The sequence below is a fragment of the Sinocyclocheilus grahami genome, unplaced genomic scaffold (genome assembly GCF_001515645.1).
Source record: "Sinocyclocheilus grahami isolate Dianchi unplaced genomic scaffold, SAMN03320097.WGS_v1.1 scaffold37.1, whole genome shotgun sequence".
Taxonomy (NCBI): Eukaryota; Metazoa; Chordata; class Actinopteri; order Cypriniformes; family Cyprinidae; genus Sinocyclocheilus; species Sinocyclocheilus grahami.
The window spans coordinates 809,592-827,384 of NW_015505216.1; positions in this window are offsets into that span (position 1 = coordinate 809,592).

Consider the following 17,793-nt stretch of genomic DNA (forward strand, 5'->3'; position numbering starts at 1 on the left):
ACGTCACACGGTGGAACTCATCCGCCCGCGCGCTCTGAGAATCGCTTCAGTTCAGTGAGAATCCAAGCAGTAGCGGAGACAATCACCTGAGCAGAGACTCGAAGTCTAAGTTACCCAGACACACAGTCGACAAAAATTCAGAAAGTTTGACCGCGATGCAGCATGTCTGTTTGTCATGTTTCTCCTGCGTTTGAGTCCGTGGAGCTCAACTCCAGCAGTTCAGTGTCAGCAGATGCTCAGCTGATGTTGAGTGAGTCTCCACAGACAGCTGGAGACAAAACCCCCGTCCCAACACCAGCTTCTGCAGCAGCCGCTATGGAGAACAGCCCAACAGGTTAGCAATAACAATAGAATAAAACATACATTAAAACTGTAGGGTAAATACATGGAATGAATAAAAAGTCGAAATGTTGTGCATATAGTAATTTAATCTAGTACAATACACCTTTAAATGACCCACTTACCTATTCACCCAATGTTCTTCTACCTCTATCTGTTGTTAATTTATTTTATCTTTTATTGATTTATTTCTGTTTTTCTTAGAAAAACAAACCAAAAAGAGGAAGAAGAAAGGCATCCGAGTATTCTTCCGGCGAATAGGGAAGGCTATAAAGCTTTGCACCCTATGTTGTTACGGAGATGACATATTGCCCCCATTTCCATGCGACAAACCAGCAGATCTCCAACCAGGTTTATCTGGTCTTGAATGGGCGTTATCAATCGATCCATGTCCATCTGGTATTGAGCTGACACTTAACGCCGATCCAGTCGATCCTGAGACGTCATCGGTCTCAGAACCATCCAGCCTTGAGGTGACACCTGACAGTGATCCGGCTGATCCGGAGCCATCACTTGTCCCAAGTCCATCCAGCCTCGATTTAAAGTTAACCCTGGATCCAGGTATATCCAAACTGGTTTCTGAGACGATGAATGTCCCAGGACCATCTAGACTTGAGGTAATGCCTGTACCAAGTCTATTTATTATTGAGCTAAAACCGGATGTGGATCCAGCCGAGCCCAAGCCGCCATCTGTCTCAGGTCCATCCACACTGGATTCTGAGATAACACCTGTCCCAAGTCTATTTATTATTGAGCTAAAACCGGATGTGGATCCAGCCGAGCCCAAGCCGCCATCTGTCTCAGGTCCATCCACACTGGATTCTGAGATAACACCTGTCCCAAGTCTATTTATTATTGAGCTAAAACCGGATGTGGATCCAGCCGAGCCCAAGCCGCCATCTGTCTCAGGTCCATCCACACTGGATTCTGAGATAACACCTGTCCCAGGTTCATCTGGTTTTGGGGCAGCTGTTGGTAAGTCTACAATCATTTTTTTTTTAACTGCTGTTGGGATTTTCATTTTACCTCCTGCTCTTTCACACTTATGCCTAATTAGCATTTGTGCACCTGACAATTGTCTAATACCTTTATTGGTATTCAACATGTAGCATGGGGAATTCTGATGTATCTAGTTCTAGTTTAGGATTTGGTTTAGTTTTATTTTTCAGTGTACACGTGAAATGTTGAGTGTCGAGATTGCATAAAAAAAAAAAAGAAATGTCAGAACCCAAAAGATTTTCTTAATTCCTTGTAGTTTAGAATGAACTTAATGTGACTTTTTAATAATGAAGGACAAGATAATTAAGCATAAGTATCCCACTTTACCAGTTGTCTCACCTAACATCTGTATTCACCCAATGTTCTTCTTTCTTTGTGATGTCAAACTTAGTATTTGACTTGACCATTCTGGTGGTAATTTTGTTTACTTTTCTATTTCTTTCTTTTTTTTTGTAGAACAACAATCAAAAATAAGGAAGAAGAAAGGCATCTGTGCATTCTTCCGCCGAACATGGAGGGCTGTTAAGCGCGCTGCCCTCTGTTGCAAAAGGGGCAACAAAGTGGCTCCAGATCCATTTGCCACTGACCCAGTGGCTCGCCAGGATTCATCAGCTCTCCAGCCAGTTTTATTCAGCCTTGATTGGCTAACACTTAATGCTGAGCCAACAAATCTGGAGCCATCACCTGTCCCAGGTCCATCTACACTGAATAATGAGCCAATTCCTGCCCCACGCCAATCTGGTTATGAGGCAGTAGTTGGTAAGTCTACTTTAATTATTAGTCTACTGTCACTACTTTTATTGTAGCTGTATTTTTACTTCTCTCCTTGTCTGCTGTTTCACATTTGTGTCTAGTTTGTATTTATATTCCTGAAATGTGTCAGTATTTACATGTAGCATGTGAGGATCTAGTACTAGTTTAAAATGTTTTAATATATATTTTTTATTTTTAAGGGTGAAAAGACAAAAACGTAGAATGACATGTCCCCAATGTCAGAGATGAACATCCAATCCAAGTTTAGAATTAATTTAACGTGGATCTTTAGCAAGATGATTGAGATTAAGTGTCCTTTTAAGTGTTCTTTGTTCATGACGTCTAGCCTCAGTAATTGACTTACAGTTTCTGGTGGTAATTTATTTTCCTTTTCCATTTATTTTTTTTTATTTTTCAATTTAGAAAAACAAACAAAAATGAGGAAGAAGAAAGACATCCAAGCATTCTTCCAGCAAACATGTATGGCTGTTTTTTCCTCCTTGGCCCCAGATTCATGTTGCCTTGAGCCAATGGCTCACTGGGATCCAGCGGACATCCAGCCAGGTCTATCCGGCCCCTTGTGGGTGTTAACAACTGATTCAGGTCCATCTTGTTTCAAGGTGACAGTTACGGCTAACCAAGATCCAGCTGATTCCCAGCCAGGTCCATTCAGCCTCGATTCACACTTAACACCTGATCCAGGACCATCCAGTCATGATGTAATGCCTGTCCCAAGTCCACCCATTCTCAGGCTGACAGCTGACATGGGTCTGGATGTTCCTGAGCCAAAACCCATCCCAGGTTCCAGTCTTGAGCTGACACCTGTTGTGGATTTGGCAGATCCCGAGCCGCCATCTGTCTCGGGTCCATCTAGTTACAGGCTAACACCTGACACTGATCTGGACAATCCTAAACAAAAACCTGTTCCAGTCCTATCTGGTTTTTGGCCTATTGCAGGTGAGTCTACTGCCAATATTAGTCTACTGTCACTACTTTCATAATAGCTGTATTTGTACTTTTCCCCTACTTTTTTCCCTATTTGTTCCTACCCTTACCCAAAAGTAGTATACTTCAAGTTTATTTTATTAAGTATACTTAAGTAAAGTTTAAGTATATTTTTTAAATATACTTCATGTAGTAAGGGACTAAATTGGCCCACTTTCTAGTATATAAAAGTATACTTTAAGTATAACAGTAGTAAACATATAGTACACAACTAGTTTACGTCTTATGTTTTTAGTTTGTACTGCACCTATACTAAAAGTGAACTTATAGGTATACTGATAGTTTACTAATTAAATGCTTGTGGCATTGAAGTATAGTCTCAGTAAACTACTAGTTTAGAAGTTTTATACTGCAAGTATACTCGTAAGTTTTCTTTAAGTGAACTTTACATCATACTTTATACTACTATGTCCCTATTTAGGTATTGATTTGTATATATTTTGTTATATGAATATCTGAACATACAAAACATCAAAAGAACAGGGTATCTGCTTTTAAACAAAAACATTTTATTCTAGCTTCATGCATTCTTTTTTTATAAACACTAGGCGTACGTTTTATAAATTAAAAAGATAAAGAAACAAACAACATTTTAAACAAAAAGCTGAAAAAAGACTATGAATTGGATTCAGAATCATAATCAAAACGTAGATGGAGTCGATCAACACCCCAAAGCTTGACAGTCATTATTACCTCTTCATTGGTCGACATTTTATTCCATAACATTACACAGTTTTGATGCTGTTTTATGTCTGATTGTGTTAGATTACATGTGGAAGCATCTGTTGTTTCGGTTTCTTCTTTACTTGTGTTTTTTTTTGGGGGGGGGGGGGTTCTGTACAGAAGATGTGTAATAGCACCGCCTACCGTAACAATGAAAACACGGATTCTCTAAGTATAAGTCAAGTATACTTGAATGTAATTTTAAGTATATTTCTGAGAAGTACATAAAGCCCATGTCTGAGAAGTACATAAAAAGTAGACTGAATGTATACTTTCCTTTTTTTTTTGTTTAAAAGAAGTATATTAATAGCACACTTGAATAAACTTCTTTTTCGTAAGGGTAGTTAGTAAGTATTTTTGTTCCTGGCATGTATCTAATTCCTTGTTCAGTATTCAAAATTAAGCCTGTGGCATTCTAATGGATCTAGTTGTTTTGAGTCATGTTTTCCCTTGTATTTCGAGGTGTTATTTTCCTGGTTCCCTGATTGCCTTTTTTGTCTGCTCTTAACTAATTTCCTGTAATCCTAATGCATGTAAAACATTTTTTAAGGGACACATTATTTGAATAACTATTCTGTCTGCCTTCTGGCAGCACTGCAATTGGAGTGCATGTAAGATAATCAAAGAAAGTAGTGCTCATCTGTTCTTTTTGCATGTTTTTTTCAGCATCATTTTCCTCCCGTTATGATGTGGGAGTGAAGTTGGGACAGGGAGGCTTTGGTACTGTGTATGAGGCAACTCGCAGATCTAATGGCCAGAAGGTAAACCACTCTTGCTTTATTAACTAAACATTTTGTCTAATTTATTTTTAACTTTGTTTTGTTCTCATTTCTGTTCCATATTTATTTCCATTCTTTTTTTGTGAAATTTTAACATATAGACATCGCAGATTCTTTTGATCAAACATGTTTAAAACTATTTGTCTTTTTGCAGGTTGCTATCAAATTTCTACCTAAGAAGCCCTGGAACATTTTTATTAATGTGGTAAGTTGGCTAGACAAAATGTTAATATATATATTTAGGGTGCGTTCACACTTGTAGTTCGGTTCTCTTGGTTCGTTTGATCCGGACCAAAAAAGAAAACGATACATTTGGTCCTGGTCCGCTGAGCGTTCACACTGGCATTTTTGACAGTGAACCTAAAGATACATTCACAGCCTTATTGGCCGGATTGAATGATATATATATTTCGCGACAGAACTCACTGAACACTCCAAACAAAAGCTGTGTTCAACTTAAAGTGGCGCTGCGCAGACCGATCTGTGTATGACATCACAGTACCCATTCACCGTTCGGTCTGCTCAGTGCCGCTTTAAGTCGAACACACCTAATGCCGTCTGCTGGACTAAGCGCGCTCATTGCTGCGTGTACTTATGATTATATTTTCACCACCTGCCAACTCACGAAGAGCTCATAAAAGGCACTTTACCTCCTCGTTGCTCCACATTTGCCCTCTGCTCATTTTGTTTTGGATACACCACTCATTCCGCGTCGTCAAATCATGTCGCATAGCGTTGCATCTCGTCATTACTTCCTATTTTTGTGTTCATATTTCATTCTAACCACACCTGAGTTCGTTTGGAAGCGGACCGAGACCCATCTTTTTTAGCAGTCTCGGTCCACTTGTTTGGTGCACACCAGGGTTCGGATGGAAACGTTCACACTTACTCAAACGAAAAACACTAACAGAGCAATCGCACCAGGGTTTGTTTTAATCGAACCAAACATGGCAAGTGTGAACACACCCTACATTCATTACACATTTGGGTTCAAAAGTCTGTGAGTAAAAAGTAAGAATAAATAGTAAAAAGCAGAAGCATTTTCAATAGTGTTCTCAGACTTGTAGACTCTGCTGTATCTCAATATAAATATTACACATGGAAGTGAAAGTTCAAAGCTAACTCTTTGTTAAATTTGTTTCTCTAGCCTGGATCTACTCGACCTCTACTGTCAGAAGTGGCTATGAATGTGATGGTGTGCACACCTCCAAAAAGCCCCCACATCGTACAAATGATCGAGTGGTTTGATCAGCCACATCAGTTCATCATAGTTATGGAATATCTACATCCGTGTGAGACCTTGCTGGCATTTACCATGCGCCATGGAAGCCGCCTAGATGAATCCGTGGCACGTGGCTTAATGCGGCAAGCGGTGCTTGCAGCCAAACACTGCACTGAACGGGGCATCTTCCACAATGACATCAAGACGGACAACATGCTGGTCAACACAGAGACGCTGCAGATCAAATTAATAGACTTTGGCTGTAGTGAGCGTATTAACACCTCTTGCTCTAAAGGTGAGTTGACTTAAAGGTCACATATTGTACACCTTTCTGAAGTTTTATTTTAGGTTTTTTAATGTCCTTAAGAATATATATTTGTGGTATAAGTACCAAACACCATCTCAATATATTTGTACAGCTTCTCTCTCAGGAGCTCTGCTGAGAACAGGTCGATTTTGGCCTGTCTAATTAATATTCATGAGCCTCTCTTCTGATTGGCCTGTTGTGTTCTGAGTGATGCACGGCCAGGCCAACCACAGGTAACTAGGGTCAGCCGACGTCACAGCGCTAGCTTGCGGCAGCAAAACAAAGGGCAAACTGGAGGTGGCCCATTCAAACCAGCGCAGATTCGGCTACATAAGGAGTTTAAAATGTCATCTTGTTGTGATGTTGGGTGCCAGAATTGACGTAATACAGCCTCAAATTAGATATTTGATAGCATATCTGCTGCCACTGCCAGACAAAAAAACGACGACAGCTGTGGTTAAACGCGATAAAACGAGCAGACTGGACAGAAACGATCGTCAAAAATGCTCACGTTTGCAGCACACACTTCTTATCAGAAAAGGTTCAATAAAGTATTGTCTTTTGTTGTTATGGGAGCGTCTACAGATTTCTTGCCATATGTCTTTGTTTCTTGCATCTCATGACTATGTCGTGTATGAAATAATGTCTGTGTGCATGTGTGTAAAACATCAAACTGAAGATTTATATATAATCATTTGTAATTGTATATACATTGTTGTGATTAATTGTGGCTGGAACAATAATGTAGCTGTAAAAATAGTTGCCTGCTGAAATTGAAATGTATATACATCTTCATCATGACTAGATAGACACGGTGAGTTTGTCTTTACTATACACCTTAGATGTGATCCACCTCATAGTAACAATCCTGTCAGATCGTCCATCCTTTGAGTATAACGTGTAACGTTACAGGTCAGCTGATCTGGTTTCGTGGTTAAAGTTAACATTTTTGACATGTTTCCGTGTTGTCGTTGCTCAGCAAAAGCATGGATGCGATCTTGTCTGGGGGTTTGGCAAAAGGAGAGTGGGACGGTGGGCGGTGCTCGGGGTGGTGACTGAAGGCGGTGACTGTGTAGTTCTGACGTCAACTTTTTACAGAAGTCACAGCGGTTCGTGAAAAATCACAGCTACTTTATGCAGGCTGTGTGCATTTGACTGTGGACTGACTGTTTTGAAACTTATATGGTAGTTAAATAGCCCCTAGACCTCAGTTATCGTGAAAAAAAGACAGGAAATTTCAGTTTTGACAATATGGGACCTTTAATGGCATATGCCAGATATTGTACATGATCCAAAGCTTATTTTTCCCACATTAGCATACTGTGATTGGGTGGCATTATAGTTTCTATAGATGTTCTATTATGTTATCTCAAAGTAGACTAATGGCTCACACAAGACTTTAGCAAATGAAATGACAGAACTCTGTTAATCTCTTGCTTTTATTTCAGATTATGAATGGGCAGTCGGATCAACAGTCTGGTCTTTGGCTATGGTGCTTTTGGAGATAGTGAGCGGAGACCAGCCCATAAGTGTTTTTCTCTCCAAAGCACGTGATCCTTTGATTCCAAATTTCTCCACTGGTGAGACAACATCACATAACGACAATAACACTGTTAAACGCACACACATAAAGCCATGGCACAATATCATATTCTCAACTACTAAATATAAAAGGGAAAACTGATAGACAGAACACCTAAAAATGGAAATCTGCAGTACTAATCAGCAAAGTGTAACATACAGGATGCAGTCCTTGTTCAAAAATTGAATACAGTACTAAATACTGCGTTTTTCAGAAGCTATTTTCATACATGACAGCATTCACGTGCTATGCTGTCATAAAGAGCATACATGACTAACCAGCTTTGTCCTCTTTGAAAACTTGTACAGAATTCCACAATCTGATAGAGCAGTGTCTGGTCAGGCAAACCAAGAGACCAACGTTAGAGCAGATTTTAGAACATCAGTGGTTTAAGCAGGACTGAAGGAAGGCAGAGGCTCAGGAGGCAAGTAGTGTAACAGTTTGAGGGAAGGCAGATAAAAGAAAACTATATTAGACATTAGAAGTCATTCTCATGAAAGAGCAAGTATAGTTCACGTTTGATTCTTAATTAGTGTGACAAAATGATTTATTTATATTTTTTAGTACAAGGTACTTACAGGACATTTCTAAAAACAGCTAGAATTTTCAATTCAGTGATTCATTTAACAGATAATCCCAACCAATTCTCCTGTAAGAAAAAGCAGAACATGAGCCATTTATCTGTAGAAGATAGCTAGCAGATGGCACTTTAGAGCAGAATTTCACCTTTCTTGACTACCAAAGAAAACAAAACTGTGGCATTGAATGTTACACCTACTACAAAGGTGACATTTTGCCAGGACAAATATTTCAAGATTCTAGGACTGTTTGTCTCAAAAGTCCTAGATAATCATGCAATTGTGCAGAAAAACTAAAAGTAAGAGAAAATAGTGGTCTAGGGACAAATAATACTGAAGATGTGAATGCACATCTTGTTTGCGACGCATTCCGCATTCTTGGGGGCATTTTGCCACAGATGAAACAATCCAGGCATAGCTGAATTCCAAATGTAATTTAGAGGAACTTGACAGAAAATTCCCAGGGAAGACCCAGTAAAGATTTTCTGGCCACCAGATCTACATTAGATCAGCTACTGACTCAGAGGGTGGAGTCTGCCATTTTATTATAATAGGCTATGCACCCACCCAGTACAATATTATCTTGAATATTTTGAATTCACTAACCTGAGACTCCTCACAGTACATATTATATTACAATTATGCATATGTAATAAAATATAATAATATAATATTTGTATTATATTATTGTTGCAATGGCTGTTTTTTTCTACAAATGTAATTAACTTTTTATTAGCAGAAGCTTTACTTAAATCTTATCTGCGAGTAAAATAATATATATTTTTTACTCAAATCAGAATTTCATTTCCACTGAATTATTTCATAAGTATACAGTAATGATTATAAATGAAAGTAAATGATTAGATCTGATCACTTATATTGTATTGACAACCATAACTAATTTTAAACTCTGGACATACTGTACTTTCAACATTAGTTTATGTTATTTTTCAAGGTAGTTACTTGTAGCCCGTGTAACCGTCTTCTTTTAAGAACAAAACAAAGTCTCTTAATAATAACACACTCTCAAAAAGAACAGCCATAAACTCTACCTTTTAAGGTGCATATGGCCATCACTGTTGTGGTAAATCTAGGCAAAAAAACGAAATAGTACCCTATAACTTTGAACCACTGAAGAGGCAGTTTTGCACCCTAAGGATATGGAAATTACTGTATAACATGAAATGTCATGGAGGTTGGCAAATTTGGGATGATGAAATCAAAAGTAGGGCTTTTATTAATTAATCAAATCGCGATATGAACTAGTGTCTGTGAATACTGAACCGCAAAAAGACTGCTATTGAGAAGTCTGCATGTTCTGGTTTTCTGTATGAATTAGGGCTGTGCAATATAGAAGAAATAAAAAACTATCACGGTTTCTTTGATCAATTTTGCGATTTCGATCTTAATCACGATTTGCTCTACGACGTGCTCTACAGTCATTAATGCATTCAGTGTGAATTTGAAACATATTTCCAAAAGAAAACCAATTAGAGCTTTATCAAAAAGCTGTAACATGTCTCTAGAACAGACATAAGGCAAAATAATCACTAAGTAAAGGTGTAACAAAATGTCTCTAGAATAGACATATATGGCAGAAAAATTTAATAAAAAGTCCCGTGTCCAGGGATTTTTTTTGCCATGCATTGGCCACATAAGCTTACCTAAGCTTACCTAAGCCACATACCTTCTATGTAGATATCAGAGAACAATTTAAAATATTGTATCAATGCATTCTATGGCACCTTTAAACGTTTATTTTTATGACTTCATTTGATTACCATTGTAGCGAATCAGCTCATGGGGAAATATGAATAATTAAGCATAACTAGTTATAATTAACTATTCATATTTTAGATCCGCTGTAGATATTTAGCTGACCTCTCAGGGTCAACTGTCTTGTCAATTCCTTTCTTATGAGGAAAATGAGGGAGTTTATCTGCCGGCATTCCTTTAGGCAATAAAACCAGTGATATCAGCATTGGTTACCATGGAACCAGAGGCCTGTTCTGCCTTTCTGAGGTGTTAGGTGCATTTCGGGGGAAGGGTCCATAGACCCTCGTAATTGGCCATTTGGTTAGGTGAGGGGGAGTTGGATATTATTTGTTAAATATAACAAAAAGTTGTGTGTCTGATTGGTCCAAATGCTACACCATTTTGATAATAAATTTTTATTAAATCCAGGAAAAGTAAAACAAAATGTAATTGCTATTAAAAGAAAAAAGGGACCTATTATTATAAATGTAAATGATTAAGTTGTTAAAGTTTTATGAATTTATTTGATTAGGCAAGCTTTTTTCATTTAAATTTAATTAAACCATTATTGGAATCCAGAAAAAAATGCATCTGGGAACAAATACATGAATTTGAGAAAAACTAAAACAGATTTCATAGGACCCTAAAAATGCAGGTTTTGTTCAACTTTTAATATATTGTTTTATGATTTCAATTAAATGCTTTTTGTGTTGTATTATTAAAAAGTGCATATTTACAGATGGGGACCATGTGCACCAATAAAACTGTCATATTCATTACTTTCACCCACATTAAACTTGAAACTCTGATATGATTGTAACATATGACAACAATCTGTCATTAATCACTCACTTCTCTAAGTAAGAAAAAAAAATCTCTTCACTCACAGCACAAAAAAAACAAAACAAAAACATTCCTGCTTCTAACTGGGGAGCATGGAGCAAAATAAAGCCTAAATATGAAGCTCAGCAAAACTGTTGAAATTTAGAAACATGCAGTGACAATCATGTTGAGTCTGGGCAGAGACGAAATTCTAGTAAGCATGCATAATCACTGTTATAATTGTGAGGTGGTCCTTGCAAAATGTTCTCACCTGTAAGGGGTCCCATGGCACCAAAAAGTTTGAGAACCCCTACCTCAGGGTATCATCCCAGTTAGTAGTTTTTACAAATAGAAGTATTTGAAATTCATAAATTACAGCAGGTGTTGATCAACAAGTATGTTTGGTGTGTGTGTGTGTGTGTGTATACAATCAAGCGTAGCGTTAGTTCTGGCAGGTCACGTTAGTCAAGCTCGCATCAGCTGATCATCATCTACCTATAGGAATACGACACCTATCTATGCATTCATATATAAGGTCCCTCAGTATTATCAGCAGTTTTCGCATTGCTCAATAGCTAATTACCCTTCTCCATCCCCAGCTCCTCCTCTGTCAGTCAGGATTCAGCCTTCTGATTCTCCTTTGAATCAGACTTATTTCGAAAATGTATACATAAAATTATTGAACTTTAACGATATCTGCAATACATTTATGTTGGTTCTGTTCTGTTTACCCTGGGGGGGTTATCGCTGCTCTCCCTGCTCTCATACAATGCTAGGCTGCATGGATGCGCAGGGAGTTCTTGCCCAGAACAGAACCATACCGCCAATCCAAACTGTATGCTAATTGTCAATCATCTTTGACGATAGTGGTCCTGACAGAACTGTATATATGGGTCACTGCATACAAAACTCATGAGTATAGAAGTTAATCCACAGCAAATAGACTACTCAGAAAAATAAAGCAGTGACTTAAATCGGTAAACATTTTTCCCCTCAACCTTTTAAGAATTAAACTGGATACCAGATATTATTTGTTATTGGTCCGTCATGATTCAAGAGAAGAAACTTTATGAAAATGGAAGATTTATGCTGATTATCACTTAATTATAAGTTTACATTGTTGTTGAGTTGTACAAGTTTGTGTTTTTGTCATACCTTTGAATTCAGTCTCTGCACAGTTCAGAGCAGAAGTAGCCTGTTTGTGTGCTAATGCTAACGGTTCATAGATTGTTGTCCACATCCAGTATATGAAGTGGCTGGCCACTCTGTGGTGTCACTGCATCACTCAGTGTGTTCTTTTTTAACAGCAGAGGCTATTCAAGAAGAGATTAAAATAATTCTTCCAAAATTGGACATTACCAAACTTGTGGTGGGTGTGGAAAACATACAGTATATACATGTATAGCCTATATTCAGAAGAAAACAAATCTGAACAGAAACCTCGATATCTTTTTCCCCTCTACATAAGCAAAGGCACCTCTCAGTCATAAAGTCATGAAGAAGCCCCATCAGCGCAGCAAAAAGCATGTGACATCTTTTACATTATCCAGGGCAACCTCAGTTTGGGGGAAAGGACATTCTCCTCTTTGACCAGCATTCATCCCAGTCACCGCCTGTTCTTCATCAGTGGCCTAAAAAGAGAAAAACATTGGAAAAAAGAAAACATTTAATTAAAATCTATCTATTTTCAGATAGAGGTGCATCCACATCAGTAAGGATAAGTAAATAGTCTGTTTTATCATTTCAACCGCATTGTGTGGTTGTTTAATGTCTTAAAGCGCTCTAGAATGCTATAATGGCAGCACTAGTGTGAGGGCATGTAATATTATTTAAATAATTATATTGCTTCCAGAAAGCTACTTCTTTACTGAAACATTAAAACAGACATGACATTCACATACCTCACAAATTTTCATGTACGTGGAAGGCTGCTCTTTAAAGGGTTCACCAAAAAATGAAAATGGTCATAATTTATTCTCCCGTGTTGTTCCAAACCCATACAAACTCTGCAAATTTTTGGAACACAAATAAATATATTTAATATTCTCTTAATTTTGTCCTCCATTGTCCATCAGCATTTTCTTCTGAACAGACCTTCGCTATGATATAATTTAAGATTTATTCATATATAAATATTGGCATGGATTACTTCTACAATAACTCTGTATTTTTGAAGCTTGAAAATACTGATTATCTAGACTTTCAATGGATTAACAAAAAATTATGAGAGAAAATATAAAAATATCTTCATTTGTGTTCTAAAGATAGACAAAAGTCTTATAGGTTTGGAATGACATGAGGGCAAGTAAATTATTTTTTTTGTTTGAACTATTCCTTTAAGAAAGGAAGACCAAGAATGATGACCCTCCAAATCAGACAACTCCAAAGTTGGTTTGAGGTCTGCAATGAAAAACACAGACATCAATGGTTTACATAAAATATGAACACGTAATCATACTGTTGTTGCATCAAAATGTGAAGTAAACAGGCAGGAGACAACAGAAACATTTATTTTCTAAAAATAACACATCAATCTCAAAAGAATGACGCTCTCTTATGTCTCTGGCTTTTAACACCTACAAAAACAACAAACATTCTTTTACTCTTAGTAAAAAAAAAAAAAATTATAACATGATGGAATTATGAAGTTTACTTGCCTTAAACCGTCTTTCCCTCTCTTCTGAAGAAGCTGAGAAAATCGCCTCCTCACACAAGCAGGGTTCTGTGTCGTTAACTCCCGGCGCGGGCACAATAAAGACACAAAGCTCAACAAGTCTGAAATATAACATACAAAACATTACTTTTAACAATTATCACTTCATCAGCCTCAAAATAATTAGGCTAGTCTTTATTACATAACGCCGTTTCCTTTAGGAAGCTACATTAAATTTAACTGCGAAAAAGAAAATAATGAATTAACATGTAAATATGTTAAAAAACCCTCTCTTAACACCTCAAAAATTTAAATATTGTAAAATCTTATGTAAATATGACATAAGACACTCACTGACGTTATATTAAAAGCACCTCTTCCGTTCAGTAAAAGAGGCCGTTAAGACGTCCGCGTATTTTTCAATATAAGCTCTTTTCAGAATATTTCCGCCGTCCATGAAATCTCAAAAATACTACCGGACTCAAACATTAAATGATGACTTTACATTTTTAATCTTTACTTACCATAAACCGTCTTTCACTCGCACTCGCTTCCATCTGAAGACGCTGAGAAAATGGCGGCTTCTCGCTCTGGTGTCATCCGATGTTAACGTGACGTGCGTGCTCTCTTTCACGTCCCAACCCAGCCATACTGGGTTATAGATCAAGACCAATTTTCAACCCAACGTCCTTACTCAGTGGTCTCAACCCAGCATTTGGGTTGAAAAAACAACCCAACGTTTTTTAGAGTGTAGTTTCTACTTGACTTACGGAGGAGGAGTTCGAGAGATTTCTGTTTGAATTTTTGGCAGAACGTTTGCCCATAATGTGTCCGACGATTCGAAAATGTGTAGAGATCAGTAAGCCATAATACTAATTAACTTAGTTCATTAAATGGTCAAGTAGAACTTAGTTTTGCTCAATTAACTCACGAGCAACGTATTCAAGAATCTTAACATGGTGCCATCTTGCACGCCCACACAATTTTTAGAGTTTACACCGAAAAAAATTACTCTTTATAAGAGAAGTCCCGGACTTTTTGCGACAGGTGGGATTCAGCTTACGGCACTTCTCATTCATTCCTATGGTATCCGTAAACGACGATTGAGTGTCGCACAACTCTGACTGAAATTCAGTGACATCAAGGCTGTAATGTGATTGGTTATTATGGTACATGTTGACCGTTACACTCAACTTCATCATACGTCCAAATTGTTTTTTGAAACTTTGGCCATGCTTAGCATGAGAACTCTTTAAACAGTGTAAATACCCCCTTTAAATAACTCCCCCTCACCCCCCTTTAACATTCTGTTTTCATATTTCAGTATATTTAAAATAAAACATGGGACAGGGATGCTATATGGCCATGTCTGTAAAGGAATTCACAAGTCTGATGGCCTAAAGATAGACCACGCTTTTCTCTCTTTCCTTCAATTTGGTGAGTTCATTGACTACAGATCAGTGTAGATCTATGTTTTGATACATTATTTTAACTTTTAACTGTTTTGTTGTCAAAAACAGTAATAAAGGCTGTATAAATAAAAGAGAATATTATGATAAGCTGCTCTTCATCTTTTAAACCGCAGGTCACCAGCACATCAAATAAAGGATACTGAATATGATTACATAACTTTGAAAAACAATTAAATTTAGTTTGACGTACTACACAGAACTTTTCAAATGTTCTGACGGTTGTACTCAGCACTATATTTCTTCGCAGCCCGGCGAAACATACCAATTTGAAAAACTTGTGGAACGCATAGTCGATATAAAAAGCTGGATGATGAGTAATTTCTTACTGCTAAATTCTGAAAAAACAGAGGTGTTAATTATAGGACCTAAAAGCTCTGCATATAATAACCTAAAACACTCTCTAAGACTTGATGGCTGCTCTGTCAATTCTTGGTCATCCGTTAGGAACCTAGGTGTGCTATTTGATAGCAATCTTTCCTTAGAAAGCCATGTTTCTAGCATGTGTAAAACTGCATTTTTCCATCTCAAAAATATATCTAGTCCCCCGACTGAGCCTGGTTTCTCCCAAGGTTTTTTCTCCATTCTGTCACCAATGGAGTTTTGGTTCCTTGCTGCTGTCGCCTCTGGCTTGCTTAGTTGGGGACAATCCTCCGGTTGCTCTCGTTAGGGGTCGCCACAGAGGAATTATCTGCACATTATTTGGCTTAGGTTTTATGACGGATGCCCTTCATGCCTGTCGGTTATATCCACAACAATGTAGTGTATACCCAAATACAAATGATATATGGTATCACTCAATATAAGGATATAATGATATATGAAATAACTCAATTTGGTACAGAGTCAAATAAAAGCTACTTTTACCCAATTCTCTGAATTTGGAAGTGTTTCTGATGCTCTTGATGAAAGAACCTTCTGCCCTAATGATATAGAAGTATATTTGGCTTGGTAAGTTGTTAGTTGTGACTCCTGTGAGACCTTGTTGGATCTCCATATGCACAACAAAGGTCACCTGGAACAAAAGCTAGCACAGAAGTGCAAAAGTGCACCATACACTCTCATGAAAAAAAAGGTACTAATATGTACCTTTAAGGTACCAATATGGACACTTTAGGTATAAGGTGTGCCTTTTAAAAAGGCCCCAGCGACAGCTTTTGTACCTTTTTTTCTGAGAGTGTAGTGATATACGGTATATACTAACGATGGTCTGATTAAAACAGAGACCTTAAAGTTAAAGTTGTTTGGCTTTGGATATGGTAAATTAGTCGGTGGTTAGTTTCCCTTTCTAAAATGTGCATGCATACATTTGGCAGGATATAATTCAGATATAATAATTCCTGTGTACATTGTGCAAAAACTAATCCACAAAGCAGTGTTAATTTTGACAGCAAATTCTGATTTAGTTTTAGTCATAGTCTTTTGACTAAAATGCCATTTAGTTTTAGTCTAGTTTTAGTCTGCTCAAATTGAATGGGTTTAGTTACAGTGTAATGCATTTATTAAGCATTTCTCTAAAATTTCCAAACTCATTATATAGGTTTGATATTAAGGTTTTATCATGATAGACACCGATTTAACTGCTGTGACACACAACATGCCTTTATGTTCAAATTAAATAAAACCACTTCTCATAAAGAACAAGAACATGGTCTACTTTTTAATGAAATACCAATGGTTATATAGGCTAATTATGCATTTTTTATAGCAACTTGTTTACCATATTCTTCATTCTTTCAAGCAGACATATTTATTTCTATAAATAAATTTAGATTAATCTTTAAGGCTACTAAAGTTTTTCTGATTTTCTGTCTTTCTGTTGTTGCTTGATTAACATCAATGACTCGGACAATAGCAACTAAATTAGGCTGCTATCCCTTTAAAGACTACTGCAGAGCTGCAATGGATGCAATGTACTGATACATGTTCACCCTACTGTTTACGTTCACTTCAGACATAATCAACTGTGTTTACATGAATACTCATCAAAACAGACAACTCGACATCATTTTGTGTGTAATTCTCGGTTAATGCGACGCGAAAGAGTACTCGCGCTCTTTGAGACACGCTTTGTGTGTATAGTGTCAGAAAACCGGCCCGAATTGAGTTCTCTTGCGTCGTCAGATTTATCCATATGTCTGCTCTTCTCTTTTTGAACGTTTTATGCGACGTGCAGCAAGTGTATTTTAGCTTATATTCACATAACCTCCGAACCACGCAGCAGATTCGTTCTGAATGATTCTCATCCCAAATCGTCCCTCCCCAACATTTTCGTCTCGTTTTTATTCGTTGACGAAAATGTCAACGCGAAAGAGTACTCGCGCTCTTTGAGACACGCTTTGTGTGTATAGTGTCAGAAAACCGGCCCGAATTGAGTTCTCTTGCGTCGTCAGATTTATCCATATGTCTGCTCTTCTCTTTTTGAACGTTTTATGCGACGTGCAGCAAGTGTATTTTAGCTTATATTCACATAACCTCTGAACCACGCAGCAGATTCGTTCTGAATGATTCTCATCCCAAATCGTCTCTCCCCAACATTTTCGTCTCGTTTTTATTCGTTGACGAAAATGTCAATAGATTTACGTCATAGTTTTTGTCATTCAAAAAGAGTTTTAGTTTGTTATCGGCTCGTTGTTAAAATGTCGTTGACGAAAATTATGACGAAAATTATTCGTCAACGAAATTAACACTGCTCCAAAGCAAGGGTTTATAGGGTTATATTTTGACAGCACAATGTACACAGGAATTATTATATCTGAATGATGTGAGATTGCTCATCAATAAAACTGATGAATTAAAAAAATAAT